The sequence below is a fragment of the Apteryx rowi genome, unplaced genomic scaffold, assembly GCF_003343035.1.
Source record: "Apteryx rowi isolate R43461 unplaced genomic scaffold, aptRow1 scaffold_82, whole genome shotgun sequence".
In the NCBI taxonomy this organism is placed as follows: Eukaryota; Metazoa; Chordata; class Aves; order Apterygiformes; family Apterygidae; genus Apteryx; species Apteryx rowi.
The window spans coordinates 12,470-20,277 of record NW_020451116.1 but is presented as its reverse complement, the minus strand read 5'-3'; the positions used below and the strand labels follow the sequence as shown (position 1 = coordinate 20,277).

The 7,808-nt window shown below is 38.6% G+C and overlaps 1 protein-coding gene across 5 annotated transcripts in view; it reads right to left on the bottom strand.

Moving 5' to 3' along the window:
- ACSL4 (acyl-CoA synthetase long chain family member 4) overlaps positions 1–146 on the bottom strand; it is a 41,465-nt gene extending 41,319 nt beyond the window's left edge. For all 5 annotated transcript variants that reach the window (XM_026089513.1, XM_026089517.1, XM_026089515.1 and 2 more), the window contains exon 1: positions 91–146. The gene's annotated coding sequence lies outside the window, so the exon portion shown is untranslated. The remainder of the gene's footprint in view (positions 1–90) is intronic.
- Between the last annotated feature and the right edge of the window lie 7,662 nt (positions 147–7,808).

Here is a 7,808-nt window from a genome sequence, read left to right as displayed (position 1 = left end):
GGGGGCGCAGCGCGCTGCCTCCGGGCGCGGCCTCCGGGCGCGGCCGGCCCGCCCAGGGCCGCCTTTCGCCCCCGCTGCCGCTGTCCTCACCTCTGCCGGGGAGGCGCAAGTCAAGGCGTCCTCCTCCCCCGGAGGGTCCGCGTCCTGACGGGGCGGAGAGACGTCGCGGAGAACCAGGCTGCAAACATGCATACAGGTGCAGGCGGATGCAGGTCTACTGTTATACTATTAACGTTACTAGCTTTTCCACGAAGGCCGTGGAACAGTCAGAACTGGAGGCACAAGGCAGAAACGCTTCAAGGAGTCGTCCCCAGCCTCCCTAACCTCCTGACTGAGCCGGAAGAAGTGACACCGTTAGTCCAGATCTTTCTGGCTGGACTAGACAAGCACACGGGGCTCCTTAGCCGGTTATCCCCTCTGGCAATCTGGAGACCATCAAGTTGCATCCAAGGCCCCTGTGGCCTTTACGCAGAATGCAAGGAACGGGTTTCAACAGCAGCACTGATGAGAGCAACTTGGATTACTCACAGCGCAGTTCAAAAAGCCAGAGGCCACAAATATCCTTATGATTCATGCAAAAGTTTGCCACAAGGTTTTACATGTTTTGGAGTCGGAGGCTTCTTCAGAGCAGAGCTAGCACAAAATAACTCTAATTTTGGAGAAGGCACATAGCCACCTTTTAACAACATGCAAAGGAAGAGAAAGCGTTTTCTGCTCTCATCGATGCTGTGCGGAAGTCCAGCACAATCCTCCCCCACCACATATGGACTGGAGCAGGATGTGAAAAAAGCAAGATTACAAACCGAGCTGTAACTATATTTGGCAACAACTGTTTGTTGCCATAAAAGACAACACCTTCCAGGAGCTAAAAGATTCTGGCAACAACAGAATATGCAATGTAGATGTTGTATTTAATAGCTCTTAGAGAATTAAAAAATGCATCACTTCCCTGGATGGAGGCTGAACTGAATCATTGTGTGGTTTTTGCTTTGCTTAGGCTATATGAAATTTAGTGCAGTCCCTTATTGCTCTCACTTTGTTCTAATTTGTTTCCAACCTCATTGTTTTCCTTACTGTCAAGTCATCGCTAATGAAAGGGCTTGGATTGTGCAAGCTGCCCAAAGGCACGTCTGTTTTTTGCAGACAAAATATTTTTTGATCTAACCTCTCTGTACTTAGAAAAGGTGAGGCAAACTTATGCTTACGACAGAATTCTTTGTAACTAAAACACAGACACATTATCCTGTCTTCCAGATCTTTCTGATAAACACTAAAATAAGTAAGAGAATATATCTGCAACTCGTTCCAACTGTTTTATACTTCCTATAGTCTTAAGTTTTAAATTAACTGATCTTGGATTTACCAACGATGTATCATGTTAGCAGGCAAGAAAGCGTATGTTTTGTGCATAGCTGGCTGGAACACTGCGATGGCATCAGTGGGCCGGAGCAACGACCCACTTGGTACAGCGTGCTGTTTCCAGTGGCTGCTGGCAATGTCTTGGGAAGACTATGAAAACAAGACGTGTACCTAACAATACCTTCCTGATATATATCCTCTGCAGCTCAGAGACTTTCAGCTAGAAGTAGTATATTTCTGTTTAATAGCTCTTGATAGTCAAATTCATGGAAGAAAAATCCAATTGCTCTCTTAATCCATAAAAGCTTTTGGCACCTAAAGCCTGATGCAATGAATTCCTTGGTTTAACTCCATGCTGTGTGAAAATCACTTCTGTATGTTTTGAGCTTTCTGACTGATATTTCCATTTGATGTTCCTTACCTTTTGTGTTAATTAACCATGAATTATCACTCCCTATTCACTGTCTCCATACCACTCTGTCTTACAGATTTGTGTCACAGATTCCTTGCACCACAACCTCATCTCTCTGCTCCGCTGACAAGTCTAGTGTTCTTCAGGTGCAGTTTCACAGTACTCAAAACAAATTTAAGTTGCAGTGGCTTCCATCTCTCTGCCTCAGACTGCATGTTCCTACTCCCCACATGGACCTCGTGTGCTCCAGGTTGTGCGCTCCTGCCTGCAATTCTTCCCTCACCTCTTCCCTCATGCCCTCCCTATAGGAGGCCTCACCGCACTATGGGACCTTCTTATCAACCTCCTCCTGGCCCTGGACAAGCTGGCCACCTGTGCCACTAGGATGAAGCTTAGTGGAGGATCCAAATGACTGTGGAGCTTGTCCACTGATGTCTCCAAGCCCAGCACCTGTGTGTGTCATCCAGCATCAGTGATGATGTCTGGGGAACTTGGCTCAGCCCTCTCTTAATCCATTTTTGACCTTTTGATCCTCACATTCCCTCCCTTTATTTCATTGATTGCCCCTTTAAGCAGGGGGTATGTTCTCCAAGTTCCTCTTACTCTAACCTTTTTCCTGTGCCTGAAGGGTTTGACAATCTGATTAGAACTAGGCTAGCACCCGCTCTTAAAACAGAAGACAAAAAATCCTTTGTACTCACAGAGATGCTTGTCTGACCCTGCAGTGAGCTGGTCACTGAGCTGAATCAGGTGAGAACTAACCACCCAATTTCTCACCTTACTAAGGAAAGAAACAAAAAAACAAAAAAAAAAGCGACATTTTTGGAGGGCTCACTTCCCCACCGGATCAATGAGTGCCAGTGCTAATGCAGGCAGAGGCAGGAAAGAACGACCACAGTAGTTCTGCACCCTCAGTCACTTCTCCTGTAGAACCATTCTGAATCTTTGATGATCCCTCTTGCTCTTCAAGAAATCTCTTCTAGTTCTATTTTCTTTCTGAGATGGGAGAACTTAGAAGGGGACTGTTTAGATACTCTAGACTTTTCATTCTTCTGCAAAAATAATGTTTTTTTAAAAAAACTAAAAGCTGTTACTAACATATTCAATGTTGACAGTTTCTTTTTTAGTACACAAGAATAAATTGCTAAAAAAGAGATATGCCATCATTAACTGAACCAGTTTTAGAGAAGTAGATTGAGATGGTACATTGGGTTCCATYTTTCTCTGCCAAAACTGGCAGAGAAATAGATTTTTAAATCACGTTTTCCTACTTCTATTAAGGTCTACTCAAACAACAGGGGAAACTAACTAATTAAACACAGTTAATACGCAGAAGTTCTATCTTATGCATAAAGTTACAAAAGAAATTTTTTTATTTATATATGATTTATCTCTTTCAGTTATAGATATCTTATGTCTTGTAAAAAAAGTAGTTAAAAGGAGCCTGATTTGTAGGATGACAATGTTCCCCTAAGTGACAAGGCGAGAACTACACTTTCTGGAATTTTATGTTTTGGAAGGGTGAACGACTAAGTTTGTTTCAGGAAACAAACTTATGTTTTCAGAAAAGCTAGAAACAAGTTTTGGTTAATTACAGTCTAAGGAAAAAATGCAACCTGTCAGTTTATAGACACAATAACGAGCCCTAAATTAAATTTACTAAAGAAAGGGTATCCCAATGAAGGGTACCTTTTTCTATGGAGTTTTTAGAAGCAACCTTTCCTGTAGTTACTGGTACGTAGATGATTAACTGAATTACAAAGGATTTACTGAGTGTGGCAGTTGTTCTTTCATTTGTCATAAGAAATAGTTATGTTTAAACTAGTTATTTGAAAACAAGGCAGAGGCAGATTTATTAGCTCTCTGTAAAACAGTAAGTCATGGTCAGCTGGGGATACCCTGAGGATAAATGGAATACTTCCAATGACTTCAAAAAAGGTAGCTAAGAAAAGCAACCTTATTGCCAAGAAGTTTCTGCAAAAGCTCTGAACCTCCTTTGCAAATATTTTAGGAGTCCACAAACAAAAGTTAAAACTGCTTTTACATAACAGTATGTCACACTATCTCCAAAAAAAAAAAATCTGAATGAAATGGTTCCCATTTTCTCTCACATTGCAACTGCTTCATATCTTTTCAGTAAGAAAAAAAACCAAAAATGATTTCTATGGAATACAACCAGCATAAAGGGACTTCTAAGACAGTATAATCATTCTATACCAACCCTAATCTTCATCTTTATCACAGATGTTGAAAAGAGTGAGAGAAAGAAATGTAGAGGAGAGACTGGAACCAGTCTAGAAGGCCTTTATTTTTCACCCGTCGGTCAGGGAAAGCTCCAAAATRTTGCCAACTTTTCCTCACCTCATTCTTGGTTTCAGCAAAGGAATTGCATAATGTTAGCTCTTTAAATAAGTAATAAATCATATCTGGAGCCTTGTGCGCTGTTTATTTCTATCTGGAGCAGTAAAAACAAAACAAGCAAGTATTTCTCTGATGATATCTATTTCTTCACAGAGTATACAGCTGGAAACAAAACAACAGAAACCAAATTTTGCACACAAGCTTTCTCTGCCTTTTTGTAGAGACTGAGACCGAGTCTGTAGTCTCAGTTTCATCTCAGGTTTACACTAAAAGTACTTCTCTGCTTGGCTGTGGTGGACTTTTAATGCCTTATTTTTCTTTTTTTTTTTAATAGTATTTCTGCTGCTACTACTAGAATTTGCATACATACAAAAGCTCGGTAAAGTTAGGGCACATCAAATAAAAATAAGAATTAAGTCAAAGCATGTTAAACCTACACATTAACTTCTCTCTTCAGGAGTAATGTATTTCTGTTTACTCATCTTTTTATACTGACTCTCAGGTTTTAAAAGAAAACTAAACAAAAACAACATAATGACAATGCAGCCAGTCATACAAACTTTGGTGGTACAAAGGGTTGTTGATCTCTCCAGAGAAGTATATTTCCAGGAAGAACTTCAAGGGAGGGGGACTAGTGGGATGGCCTACTGAATAAAGGGCAGTGTTCAAGAGCAGGGCCCCACTTCTAAATGTTTGCATTTTTTGTTCTTTAATACTTTCTGTTCAAGCTATTCCATTCTCTTCTTACTGTGATACATGAAGCCATAATGGGAAATGATTTGCAAATCTTTTTTAACAGTTGTCATAAAATAACTAATTTGTGTAATTTACAAAAAGAATAAACATTTCTTTATCACATCTGGTATCTACAGCCAAAATGTTGTATACTTTTCGGGGAAGAAGGACGGGGGGAAGTGGAGACAAAGTTTGATAGGTCTCCTGAAATAAATAGCTTTACTCAGTTTTGTTATCCTGGCCTAGACAAATCTCATTTTTCATTCTTACAAGAGAAGAATGTAGAAAATTTCACAAAAAGTTGCAAGCATTGAATATATATTTACCTTACATAATTAAATCTTTCTTTTAAGCCTTATTCCATGCATGTAATAGAAACACGTGGTTGCACACAGAAATAATATTTGTAGTCTGTAAAAGCATAGCACTTATTACCTGCTCGGATCCATGCAGCATTTAGAGGTGCTTGCTTTCTCAAAGGTAGTGGCCAACTGTAACTTTCTGCTTGCTTAGTCAGCAAGAGACACAATTTATTATACTATGTTATACCAATACCAGGGCTCCTGTTATGCCCCACATCACCTAAACATCTGCGGCATTTCATAGACCATGATATACTGCTATTGGTATGTACTGTCCAGTATTCTTCAAAATACAATAGCTACAATAGTGCACATTTTCAAGCTTTTGTGCTTTTTTTGATTCTTTCATCTAAGTGGACACCTAGTTATTTAAAGATCATGGATCAGATCAGCACTTCATCTGCAATATCACTGAAATCAGTAGGTTTGCATACTGCATAAAGTCAAAGGAGAATGCAGTTTCCATGCTATCTTAATATATACCTTATGACAACACTGAAAACACTATCAGGAGCACAGCCCAAATATATATATACATATATCCCCAAATATATGGACATTTTAAGAACAAAAGAAAATAAGCATTGGCAGAAGTACTTCTGATCTATGCCACAGCAAGTCTAGAGAAAGCTCTAGCGCTCTGGATTTTAATTTTGCTGGTGTAAACAGTTACGTATGTCTTATTAGAAGAAAATATGCAACTGTGTTGTCATCAGAACAGCTGCACATATGTCAAACAATCACTGTACTAAACAAAATATCTAAAAATGATTTTCTGGACTTTAGAGGATACCTTGAAGTTATTACAAGGAGGACTGAGTACTTTCACATAACAAAATATGTTCAGTACTGTCCATAGACATTAAAAAGAAAGAAAATAAAATGCTATAAAATTAAAAATTCTCTTAGTTGTTCACAAGATGCAGTTTAAAGTGCACAGCCATAGTTATCAACAGTCACAGCAGGCCAGGCTTACTATAAAGAACTCATTAGACTCATAGATCATGACTAAAAATATGGCTAAATAATTCTGTGTTCTTCAGGTCTATTCCACACTCTTCACATCATGACCTCTTGAGTCTTACAAATTCCTCCAAGAATATCACAATTTTTTAAGTACTATGATTATCTAATTCAGTATGAAAGCATTTTGGAAATTCATTATAGAAAAGAGTAGAATTCAGTGAGGACCTTGACCACAATAAGTTTTCCATCTATTTACATATGTCAAGGCAGAAATTTGTATCAGAAGAAATGGCAAAGCCAACCCCTCAAATTAATATTTTTCCCTATTTTTATTTTTTTATTTAGAACCTGGATAGTTAAAAAATAATTACTTGTGCACCTTAACTTTGTTCAGATTTGACATCTGAGCTCTTTTTCTATATAAATGAGAGACTTAGTGATTAAAAAATAACACAAGTCCTAATCATACATATCTGTGGGCAGGCACCCTTCCATTCCGGTACCTTTCAGAGGAATACGTAAAAGGCAAGTACAAACAACACTCTCTGCTGTACTCCGATTCAAATAGTTCTCTTAGGGAACAGTTGAATGTGCACGTATTCCTCCAGATTTGTATTATGAGAAGTAATTTTGGTAAGATTAGAGTGACTCAACTTATTACTTATGCGGGTTTTTTTGTAATTCCTGCAAGTTCTAGGGGGCAAGTAGACTTACAGGAAGGACAGAATTTTGTGTCCAAATCATGTTTTGGTGCATGAAAGAGTTATTTTAGAATAACTGACTTTCTATATAATGATATAACTATTACACAAAGGTTAAATGATGTTGTTTGTTTATCTATGTTTCATTTTTTAGAGTAAAAAAAAATTTCATTGCTCTTAGAACTGGCAGACAGTGAGCTCTTTTCTATATTTATTTATGTAAAATCACATCTAAGAGATTTCTGAAAACTGTTTGGTGATAATTTGGCAATCTACCTACAGAAGCATCATAAAATCTTTTTGTTGTTGTGACTCTCCTATATGAATTTTTATCAAAATGTAAATGACCAATGACAAGTTTTATCAAACTGTAAATGACAATATAGTCCTATAAGAATTACTACAAAGTGATCTTGCTTTCATCAGATATTCTTTCTTTTTGTTTCAGAGACTCCTGTGCTCAGAGCATAAAGTCATGGAGTCACAACACAGAACTCACAGCCCAAGGACAGAAGCATTATATAGGCTTTAGAGGAACTATGTAGCCTTCCAGTCTTAAACTATTCAACAGATCCTGTCTGAATTACAGCAAGCTGTCAGTCTGCCCTGACACGCTCCAGCAGTTCTGCCTCAGCTTGTCCCTGAGCCGGTAAGGGAGTCCTTACAAGACAGTCTTGCAGCTTTCATCCTTTTTGTCAGGATTTACAAGACGGGATACCTATCTCATCTACCTAGCTTGTCATAATGTCAGAATTTTGCTGGGATGAAAATTAATAATCTTTTCATTCTACTTTTGCAACAAAACTTTCAGTCATATCTTGTCTTTTATAGTACTGTCTCATTCTTCATAGACTCACTGAATCCTGAATTATTTCCCATCCGTCCACCAGAATTTTCTCCATAGCAATGTGG